This window comes from Prinia subflava (genome assembly GCF_021018805.1).
Source record: "Prinia subflava isolate CZ2003 ecotype Zambia chromosome W unlocalized genomic scaffold, Cam_Psub_1.2 scaffold_22_NEW, whole genome shotgun sequence".
In the NCBI taxonomy this organism is placed as follows: Eukaryota; Metazoa; Chordata; class Aves; order Passeriformes; family Cisticolidae; genus Prinia; species Prinia subflava.
In genome coordinates, this window is record NW_026960606.1 from 7468912 (window position 1) to 7480946 (window position 12035).

The window sequence follows — 12035 nt, forward strand, 5'->3', positions numbered from 1 at the left end:
GGCATCCTTCCCCCCACTATAACATCTCCAAAGAGATGTGCCATTCTCAGCTCAGTGATGCACTCCATCCTTTTTTACTTTTCTTTAGTGTTGGGAAGGATGAAGTAGAAAGGCCTTGTAAATATGATGGTTTAGATTCTGGGAGTATGAGTTCAACAAGTGAGATAGAAATGAAAGCAAGCTTTGAGATTTAGGGTGTGGGGTACAGGGTCATCAGCTAGTGAATAATGATGTGCCAAGCTGAGGGCCAGCTCCCTTGATTAAGCAATACCCTTCTGCTTGCCTTAGGTAATGGGACATTTCTATTGGCTGTATGTAAATGTTGTTATCTTGTATTAGATTGGTTGGTCCAACTCATACTATTCAACTTGGAAAGATATTTATTGTACAGTATTCAGAACCTCCTTCTCTTATCCCCTCTTCTCTTTTGCCCTCCTCTCTTTTTCCCTTCTCTTTTCCCTCTCCTCTCTTTTTCTCCTCTTCTCCTTTCCCTCTCTTTCCCCCTCTGTTCCTGCTCTCCTGGCCTGCTTTAGCTGTGCCCAGCAGCTACAAGCAAGGCCCTCACAATAAACCACGTGCTACCCCTGCTACTTTGCTTATAGAGATACTTTGTCGCCGACTCTATCGTCACGAAGTAACTCCCTCACTTTAGCTTTGGAAAATAGTGTGGTTAGTATTCTGTGATGTATTTGGAGTGCTCAGAGCACAGTTCTTCTTTACAAAAGGATTCACATCAATTCTCCTTCAAGAAGGCTGAACAGCATGTCAGCTTCCTCTCTGAGTTTTGGGAGACCACTTTCAGTAGCTTTAGTTCTGTCTAAATAGCTGTTTACAATGGACATAATGACAAAGCTCTCAGAGGCACAATACTTCTCTTTTTAGGCAACAGTGGGCTAGAATTAAAAATAAATATTTCTATTAGCTATTGGAAACTGTACAAGTTGTTTGGGGGCTAGTCTTTCTTCAAATTCTATTTTTTTTAAGTTCAATACCAGCATGGAAGAATTTGAGATATGTTGTGTATGAACTTGGTATTTTGACACATTTGCACAAAAAAAAAAATCTTCATTCATTATTGTTTAGACTATTTCCCTAATTCCTGTCATTTGACAGACATCCTGTCAATGTCCCTTTGTCTCACATTTCCTACCCAGGCTTGACTAGGCACTTTTTTAAAATATATTTGGACATATTTTTGAAAGAGGATGAAGCCTGAATTCAAAGCTCATCAATGTCAATGAGCACAATTCCATTCATTTAAATTGTCCTTTGATGACAAAAGAGGCCTCAAACTATTATTTTGGAATCAGGACTTCCATTTTCACAATGAGAACCTTCTAAATCTTTCATGTTTTGTTACTGAGGCTCCTCCCCCCAAAGACAGTTTGCATTTTCATTTATTCCCACTGTTATTCATGGTGCTGGCTCAGGCAGTAACTATAATTTGGCTGGAAGACCCTGGCTGTTAGATAAACTCCTGTGGTTTTCCTTATCATTACCAGTCACAGTTTGCCTGTATTCTGGAATTTTACAACCCTCAGGACAATCATCTACTTTTTTGTTCTACTTCTTGGAATAAAATATTCAAATCTGTTTAAAAAGCTCCATTTCTCTCCTTCCTGATGATTTATTCAGGTCCATTCTCTGTTGCAAAGATCCTAGTTTAAATTTGTCCTAGTTTAGGACAAATTTAGGGGAAAATCCCCACAACTCCCTCCCCCACCACCGGGTTCGGGAGGAATTTCCTCAGAGGAAAAAGTGGAAAAAACTTGTTTATTGAGAAACAACGAAAAAAACACTCCCCAACACAAGGAAAACAGTCCGCGATGACAACAAATGTTTTCACCAGTCCAAGAGAGGGTGAGCAGTCTCTGCTGGGGAGGGTGCCAAAGCTTCTTTCACGTGCAGACTCCGGGGGGTTTTCCCTTGATGTTCCCGAATCAGGGCCCGAAGCAGGTCCGATGTCTTCAGGGAAGGGAGGAAGGAAAGAAGGGGAAACACAAAAGCAGAAAAATGGCAAAAAAGCAAGCAAAAAGCAGAAAGCAAGAGAGCAAAGCCAGCAAAGCAGCCTAAAGCTAGCAGCAAGCCAGAAGCAAGCAGCTGGGGGAGGGGCTCAGCTATAGACAAAACAAACTGGGAACATGGGAACAGGAAAAAAAAAAACGATTTGGGATACAAAGCATGAAAATGTCCTGTCACCCCAGGACAAGTGCACATGGCCCTGGTTTGTCTGAATCATTCCAACCCCAAGGAAATGTTCCTTCAACTACTCCCATGGGTATGGGTTCAGTGTGGCAGCCCATGGGTGGTTCTACCTGGGGATTTCCTCTGCTTCTTCTTTTGTTGTTTCTGGAAAGATTTATTCCTCACACCCATGGGAATGTCACAGGAACATGGCAAGGTCAGGAGAGGAGCCTGTGGCAGACCATGGGACTCAGTAATGGATCCAACTGAGCACAAGAAAGGCCAAATGGAGTCCAGCCTATTTCTGGAACCACAGTTCAAGTCAGTTCAGAGCACTTTTTGATCCAGGTTGTCCACTCTGCCCATTGAGGTAACGACTCTGGAATAAGTAATCATGGAATACATCCCCCTGCACCAAGCTGTCATCCTCACTCCTGACACAGCTCTAAACCTCCTCCCTCACCATTCCTGTCAGCCATGGGTCACTGCAGTGGCATCAAGTGTGTAAAGTCACTAAACAAGGCAATTTTTTAAAAAATAGGCAAATCTATGTAATCCCTGAAGCTGTGCCATGTGTTTTTCTGCCCATTTATTGCAAGGCTTCTGCCTCGATCTGTTTCCCAACCTACCTAGCACTGCTTCCTAATGACAACATAAAAGCAACAATGCATTCCCATGACTGTGTTTTTCTTCCAGGCTGAATGTAGCAAATCAAGAGAAAAAAGATCAACGAACATCTTTCTCACTATTATTCTATCTAGGTCATGTAAATGAGAACTACTTTCTGACTGAAGTCTGCATAAGCATCAGAGCAAAGTGAAGCATTTGAAAAGGAGAAAGGAAGCAGAGTTTTCACTACAATGCAAAGTTGTTGTCAAAGGCCTAGATAAAATAATCTGGTAATTCCAGTCCATAATCATCCCTGCTGCCTTTGACAGCAAAGGCCTAAAGCTGAACAGACTGGTGGAAAGGTTTGGAGTCCCTCATCCTTCCCAGCAATAATGCTGAGATTGGTGTAGCTTTTGAGCACTGCCTGGTATCTCTGGGATTACTAATTAAACCATCAGTCTCCATATTTTCATGGTCATTGTGGGAGGCAGTTAAATGTTGTTGTGTATTTCATGGACAGTGATAACTTCTCAATTAAGGATTGTGCTCAAATCTGGTACCATAGTCACTCTAACACTTAGAACAATCATGTGTTTCTTGCAGTTTTCATTTAGTAACAATTATTCTCATCTTCTTTGATGAAGAAATAACTTGCATGTTGTGAAATAAGTCCTTTAGGAGTGGGTTAATTTAATGAAATCTTGACATGGTGTAAGAGTCGGTCCGAAGGTCCCTCATCTGTCTCACGACTGTCAGAAGCTGTCGTGGTTTGAAGGGAAGTGAGTTTTTTTTGGAAGTAGTGGTCAAACCAATCAGTCCTTAGGTCTGAGTATTGGCACCTTTGTTGGCCACTAAGAGGTTGGACACGCCTCTGAGGACACGAGGGGTTAAAAGCCGGATTTCCCAGCAGGACTCTCTTTTTCCCTGCTCTGCTTTCGGAGAGGGAGCGTCTTCTCCTCTCCCCTGCCCAGGCCTGGCTAGGCTGGGTGGGGGAGGGGAGCAAGGTGGGCCTGGCTGAGCAAGGTGGGCCTCGGGGTGGGGAACAGAGGGAGCTGGAGTGGAGCTGGTCCAGCTTCCATCTAGAATGGAGGGGTGGAGGGAGAACTTTGGAGGTGCCTTCCATCCCCCTCCCTGTCCCATCCCGTTCCCCCCCCTTTCCCCCCCCCCCCGGTCCCGTCTCTCTCCTCCCCCCACAGAGAGAAGGTGCCGAGCTGGAGCTGCTTGTGAGAGCTGCAGTGCCTGCGATCGCCTGTGCCTGACCTTGGTGGTGGGAGATAAAAGCTTTTAACTCTTTCTAAGGCAGAAGAGAGTTATCCCTGGATGCTGAATTCTCATAGTTGGTGGTTTTAGAAGAGAGAGGACAGCCTGGGACCGAGAGGGTAATGTGAGGTGAAAAGAAGCCCCTTCGATTGCCGGAATGAAGAGGAGTGGCTTATGAGGCTGGACTTTTCTTGCATAATGATAGCCATAGACGGACCCTGGACCCTCCTGACTATAAATAAGACTGTGTTTGGGTGGATGTTTTTGGCTCAAACCCAGAGACGTTCTGGCCTGCTTCTTGGAGCCCCCGGCCCCAGGGGTAAATGGGGGGGACCTGAGTCCTAAAAGGAGAAGATGGCTGGTTTTTGGTACTTGGCCAAAACATCCTTAAAAAGAGCCCTGTTGCAGTTCAGGTCCATGGACGGCAGTGAGAGTGCTGGACATGGAAAGGAGGGTGTCACTCTGGCAGACTCTTCGAGGCAGTGCCATGGGTGACGTGGGAACACGGGATGGTGGACCTGTGTTTCCTGTGGGGGGGGGTCTGTGGTGCGAGAGAGACTCCTCTCGTCCTGGATGGAATGTGGATTGTCTGAATTTTAAAGGATGATGATTTGGATTAGGAACCCAGGGTTGTTGAGGGATTAAGCAAGTAGATGAAGGTAATGTGCTGGAGTCAACTGAGTGAGCATGTATGGAATGGAAATTGGGGGGAGGAGAAGCAGTGTTTTTGGGAGGTTTTCTCTTCTGCTTTTGGGTGGTTGGGTTTTTCTTTCCTTTTCTATTGTCCATTGTTATGTAGCATAATAAATTGTCTGTCTGTTTCAAGTATTAGGCCTGCTCTGCTCTGTTCTTGACCACATCTCACAGTCGTTCATTAGGTAAAATATACCCTCATGGGTGCATTGGCATTTTGTCTAATGTCAACCCATGACAGAAGCCAAGACCCCCAGGGACCCTGGGCCACAGCACAGGAGTTCTGGCCTGATTGAGGTGGGACCCAGGCTTCTCTCTGCAGGTGCATCTCTTGGACCAATACGCCCTCCTCAGAGACCCGTGCATGAACAATGGACGCTGTTACGGTTCCTGGGCCGTGTTTGTGGAGGTCGTGTTTGCTCTGACTGACTGTGCTGTACCTGCTGCAAGGCTCAGGCTGCTCCGCTCCTCCACTGTAGAAAAACACCTGCAGTGCCCTGAGATCTCTCCCCCTTCCTGGCCTGTTGCCTCTCGCCTTGAAAAAGGGAGTATAATAAGCACCCTGAAGAGAGAACCTCTGAGATCTCCCCGATGGACAAGACGGATCTATTGGCACACCACGAGGACTGCGAAGGTGGTCTTGGTTCCAGCGTCACGAGGACTCACGTCTGCTGTTGGTAGCTATGACCCCCCTTTTCCTCTTCTCTCTCTCTCTTTCTTTCCCTTCTCTTCTATCACATAATTGTGTGTATCAATAAAGATACATTGATTTTACTTGAACTAAGTTCTCACTGCCTCTTTTTGCACTTTGAAATCAAAACGAACCATCACTACCGTCCATCAGATCGTGACACATGGCGTTTGATGTCCATTATGGAAAAACAAGAGCATGCAGTTCCATATTAAACAAGTCATGAATGTCTTGAAAAAGTGGTATGTAATGTTATAACACAGGACATCTATAATTTATATTATTAATGGAAATGTAAGCAAAATCTCCAAGGAAATGACTGTTGAACTCTCAGTTATCATTAAGGCTTTTTATCATGTAACATTTATATATTATACAGCTTTTTTTTTTGTGGAAGAGAACATATTCTTAAAAACCAGAATGGAGCTAAATTGTTTGTTTTGATCAGTTCTGTTCTAAGCCAAGTTTTGTCTGATGTTGCCTCCAACCCTTGAGACACTTGTTGAAAGATGGCAAGAAAAGTGCCTCTGGTGAAGTTGCATGAGAGCAATAAATGTGCTGGGAGGATCAAAACCCAGCTTAGCTTTGGGATAGGGATTGACAGATCCTCCTGTTTAAGTATAAATCTTGGCCTTACTTAACCCTGGCTTTACAAACTGAGGGGCTGGGTTCTGTTCTCCCAGGACAGCCCAGCTCAGGAGAGCTGGGGGAGGGCCCTGTGCTTTGAGCAGCCCGAACAGGGGCTGTAAGGAAAGGGTTTGGATCATTCCCAGCTCCCAGGGAGGGTCAGTGGGTAGGTTCAACATGATCCATCAGTCTATTTCAGATCACAGGATATTCTGAGTTGGAAGGGACAAGGATCAAGTCCAACTCTTAAGTGAATGGCCCATCCAGGAACTGAATCGACACCTGTGGTGTTCTCAGCACCATGCTCCAACACACTGAGCCAATATCTTGGATGGGTATTGCATTGTTGTGTCCAGAAGCTGTGGCTGCCCCATCCCTGGAAGTGTCCAAGGCCAGGTTGGACATGGGGCTTGGAGCACCCTGGGACAGTGGAAGGTGACCCTGCCCTTGGCAGGGGGTGGCACTGGACGGGCTTTAAGCTCCCTTCCAACCCAAACCGTTCCACCATCCTGTGATTCTCCAACCCACCCTGCAGCTGGTGCAGAGGTACTTTGTCCCAGTGGAGGCACCAGCCCCGACTGTCCTTTGTGGAATTCTGTGGGCTGTGACCCAGGCGGAGCCCCGGGATGGGGAGGATGCAGTTCCACATTCTGGAGTGCCATCTGCTGGCACCACACTCACCAGCAGCTCTGGCACCACCGCAGCCTCCCTTCTTAATAAACCCCAATTAATTAATTAATTAATTGCACTTTCACTGCTGGCGTTTACTGCCATATCATCTTAAAGGATTTTTTTCCCACAGGAACCCACTGTAGTCTTTGCTCTCCCGTCACAAGTATTAATATCCCAGTTTTTACATGGAGCCTCATTAGACATTTATATTTTTCATGCTCCATTAGATGATAAAACTGTTTTATTAATGTGAATTAGTCATAGTTTATGGTAACATAATAACATAATTTATGATAATTTATGACATTAATTCGGTATTTAGCCACCCTTAACAAATGGTTTGGAAATCAGGGCTAACATTTAAAAAATGCAAGAAATACTTGGTTTCTCAAGAATGTAGAGAAATTATTTCATTATCACTTGCTTAAAAATATGTCTTGACATGGCTGGGATGGTTTTGTGCACTGCTTTGTTCTCGGTGTATTTTAGTGTTCACAAAAGCTCCTACTCTGACCTCTCTTGGTACTGAAATCCTCTATTTAGCCACAGAACATGTACATCATGGACGGAGGCACTGCAAACTTCCTCCTGTCTTGCATCACTTTCATAACATCACCTTTTTTTTTTTCAGGAGCTGCCCTTTAGCTGTTTTTACACTTCCTTGACATCAAGAGTAGCTTTTCTATAAAACAGGTTCTCTAGATTACACATCTCTGGGGAAAATGATCACTTTGCAGTGCTATCCAGAGTTTTAAATGCAACTGAAGTGTGTTAATGTCAAAGATATAATGTAGAAAAATTTACCAAAAAATTCAATTCCTCTCTAAGAGAAATCCACTGATTTCAGTGAAGACACTATGAAGCTACAACTTGGGTAATTTTTTGCTCATAGAAGATGAACTTTGTGTTCTTTGACTCAGGCTGCAAATGAGCAGAGAACACTGAAATATTTTCATATTAAGGGAAACAGGATCCTCTGTTTTCAGTCTGTTTGTTGCTATCACCAACATGTTTAGAGTCTCCCAAAGAGCCCCAAATAAGAAGGAGTGTTCCCATCTGGGAATCCCCATTACAGTCTTCAAAGCAGAGATACAAGGAGAAAGTCCCTTGAAGCAGTGCCAGTGGAAGAGGCTTCCACCTTGCCAAGAAATTTTCCATATGGGCACTTGTGCCACCACCATGAGTCCCAGCTTCCTCCCCAAAAAACTTCATGAGGACACAGATATTTGGGTAAGTCTTAATTTGGGGCTGCTGGGAAACACAGCACAGGGGCCTCATCTGCTTCACTGGTCTCTTCAGTTTGCCATCACCAGTTTGGCAAGCAGGGGAAAACTGCAGACAGATCATTTGTTATCATTTTCCTACACAGAATTCCTCCAGGAACAGCTAAAAAGTGCTGCTCAGTTCAGAACTGACTACAGAGTGTAACTAAATTAAAGAGAAACAGGGAAATATCATGCAGCAAGTCTCTTTGAGCCTCACATGCAGCTTCAGAGGGATCCTGTAGCACTGTGCAGGCAATTCCATGCTCAGAATGGATTCACTCTCTTAATTCAGTTTTCCATGACATGGAGCTTACAGTAATGACAGTCAAGGGGCCAGTATGAGAATTTCTGAGGGCAAAACTGGACAATCTCTCCCGAAATAAGTTCCAGCTCAACAGAAATTATCTGTGTGATGCCAAATTTATTACATGTGGATCAATGGCCTTTATTTTGTAGGTGTTATGGAGATCAGTCTAAATTTTCAGAACTGTCCTTTTTGGCCCTAAAATCATAGGAATTTTAAAATTTGAGTGCTGCTAACTCCAGCTCCTTTTCTTTGAAGAAAATAAAATATCAAAATATTTATTACTACTATATGTTTAATTTCCTGTCAATATTTCCTTATTCATTTATATACAATATGATTGGTATTTGCCTTTCCCCTTTCTCTAGTAAATAAATGGAAAATACTTATTTGATAAAAACAGAGTAAATGTTCAATATACTTTCTCTACAAGAATCCTATAACAACTGTAAAGCAACAAACCATCTGCTTCTCACTACATTAGGTAAAGGATATTACTTTGAAATAAAAACAGTAATAATGGAAAACTTGACAACAGTAATAAAACTTCCAAAGTATTGATACCAGAGTCCCTTGTAATTCATTATTTGCTTTCTGGAAATTTGGCTTTGAAGCACAAGTGCCTAATGATTTTCCTAATGCATTCAGGGAACCAACTACAAATATTCAGTGATTCTGTGGAACTTGGGCTGTATATTCTCTGTGACATTTATGGTGTGAAGAAAATATCCAGCAATATTGGAAATTGCCTTGTTTTGCCATTGAGGGGCCCTCAGTGTGGTGGGAGAGGAGGGACAAACTCATGTTCAAGTGTCCAGGAGAGCCTCAGTGCACTCTAAGTAATGGTGTGGAGAACTATTCCACTGAGAAAAGCCACTTTATTCTTTTGTGTTCCTTCATCTCCTTCTCCACCATCCCACAGCAAAATGTGCCTTACAGAAATGTTTGAGCATGGGCTTCAACATTCAGAGTCATTTTGCCTTGCAGAGATATCTGATGGGGTGACCCAGGATGTGCTGGCACAGGGAATGTCAGATTCATAAAATTGTGACAATTATTATCATGCCATCTTCATTTTCCCCTGTGATTTTCGGTCCAAGCTCATCTTTCATGTTGTCAAGTGACTGGTGACAGCAAAAGCTTTTCTTCAAGGCATTCTCAAGATGGCTTTTTCATTATCTTAGCATCTCTACAAAGCCCTGCTATTATTAGGTCTTTCTAATGCCTTGGTTAAAACCTCAGAGATTATGCTCCTGCTTTATACTCCAGTAGCCTCTTCATTCTCCATGTTTAGTTAGACTCAATAATTGCTTGGAGGACTGGCTATGACTATAGAGATATTCCCAGCATGTGACTGGAGCCAAATTTTGTGTTGCCTTAATATTGTGAGCAGAAATAGAGATACAAGAATCTGAAAGCAAGAAAATTTGTGTGGGCCACAAACACCTGCCAGAGTAACCTGTCATGAAAACATCTGCTGCAGCCTCCACCATGGGCACTTGAGAGAATTTAGTATGTGAAGCTTCCTATCCTGCCCTTGATACATCTGTGAACAATGAAACGTCAGGTCTGAATGCAGAGCTGGACGTTTTTCATCCTTTCTGTAGTCACACACTAGCACGAGTTAAACACTGAACGAAAAGAAGGATGCAGAATAAAAAGGTCTCTTCCCTTCAGCCTGTCTCTCCAAATTAACTTGATTTGTTGTTTAGAGACCGAGGAGATGATGGTGATGTGTCCTGTTGTGTTTTCCTCCACGTCCCAGCAGCATGCCCTTTTCTCTTAACCAGGAGCTTTGCATCAGCAATCAGCTTTCCTCCCATAATTAATTTCTCAGGGCTCTTTCCCTGCTCTTTCCATTCCAAACAGCTCTGCCCTCTCTTACATGCAACGGTAGCTTTATTTTGAAAGAACTTGGCAAGAAAACATGATGTTTTCCTTTTGGACAACCTGAAACCATGTTAGACGGTGAAAAGACACACTCTGATCAAGCTGAGGAAGGCATAAACTAATTGCCAAGAGATGGGAAGCTCTGTAGCTATGCTACAGAGCCAGCTTTCATTTCTCTCCAACTTGTCATAAATTGCACCAGCTCAGCTCCAAAATAAAGACCTGCCATCCAGAAACCTTGTTTATAGGAAGGGCTGTCAAAATCGTCAGCCATCTGCAGCTCCTGCTCCCCTTCCTGATCTCAGCGCTCCTTCCTTCCGTTGCACATCCCAACAGCTCTCAGATCTCCTGTCCCCTGGGAGGGAAGGACAGTATGTTCTGCAGCCACCAAATACCAACCACAGCGCTGCCATAAAAATCCAGGGATAGATCCCTTGTTTTAGGGGTTTTCAACAGCTATTACAACAGCAGTTCTTTAAATGCTCTCTGATTTCTGATATATCCAACCCACTGAGTGTTTCCTCGGGACCTGTGTCCTTCAACCCTTCCAGGAGCTACTCTCTTCTTCAGGTCTCCATGAGGTGTCTGTCTTCTCTTTTTCATCCTCTTCAGAGTAGAGAAAAACCTGCATTTTTAGCTCTTCCTTTAGTTGGGCTTGTTTTGCCTGTATGATTAGAAATGCACATATCAAAATATCTCATCCTAAAACAAGGAGCCAAGACTTTTAACATAGACAAGACCATGACCAAGCCTTGCCCTTGGAGTCTCCAGCATGTCCACCAGCAATTCCTAAGGTCACTGAGTTTCACCAGTGTTGGGGGTTAGATTTGTTTCTTTTTCACTTAGAATTTTTTCCCATAAGTTGCTAGCAGACTAACTGTCGGGTACTTGTCTAAAACAAAAGAAGTGGTCAAAGGAGAGGGCAGCACTCGGCTACACCTATTGTTTTTGCGTCTCTGGGAGTTTCCCTCAGAGAAGGGAGATAATGTGAGTTTTGGGAGAAGTAAAAGACAGGGTTGGAGGCAGTTTCACTCTTCTTGCTCTGGGCATCGGAGAGAGAACGGCCAGGCTGGTGCTTGCTGTGGGAGTTTGCTGTTATCCCCCCCCCCATCCGGTCTTGGAAAATCGACCACCATCTGCTCGTGTGCGCTGGAACCCTGAGCTCACCTCCTCCTGTCCTGCCGGCCCGGCCCTGTCCCACCACTGTCATTTCTTCGGCACCGCTTTGAGGCTGCTGGGACATCCTTGTCGTTCCAGCAACCAGCGACAGAGCTTCTGATATATCTCGTCCAGCAGCCCAGGATTTTCCATCACTCCAGCTTGGTGCTCTCGGAGTCCCAAGAGATCAAACTGCCCCGGGCTTTGTGAAACCAAAGCCCCTCGAGGTTCTTGTTTCTGTTTATTATTAATGCTGTAGTTGTTATTGTTTATTTGCCTTGTTAGACACACTAGTAAAGGACTGTTATTCCTACCCCCCTACCTCTGCCTGAAAGCCTCTTTAATTTTCTAAATTATAATAATTTGGAGGGAGGGGATTTGAATTCTCCATCCCAAGGGGGGTCCTGCCCCTCCCTAGCAGACACCTGTCTTTCAAACCAAGACAACCAGTTTTGTTCCTCAAGCTTCTGTTCGTTTCCCAGTCAAATCCAGTCCACCAGCTCCAGGACTCTGCTTTTCTCCCAAGGAAAACCCCTCCTGCAGTTTGAGCTGTTGTAGGCTTATTATTCCATTCAGTGCAGTAGCAGCGGCAGCAATTTTTGGCTACAAAGCCTCTCTGCTGGTGCTACTGCTGTGAGCCAGTGCTGGGAAAAGGTAAGACAGGTGGGAAACCTGTTAAGAA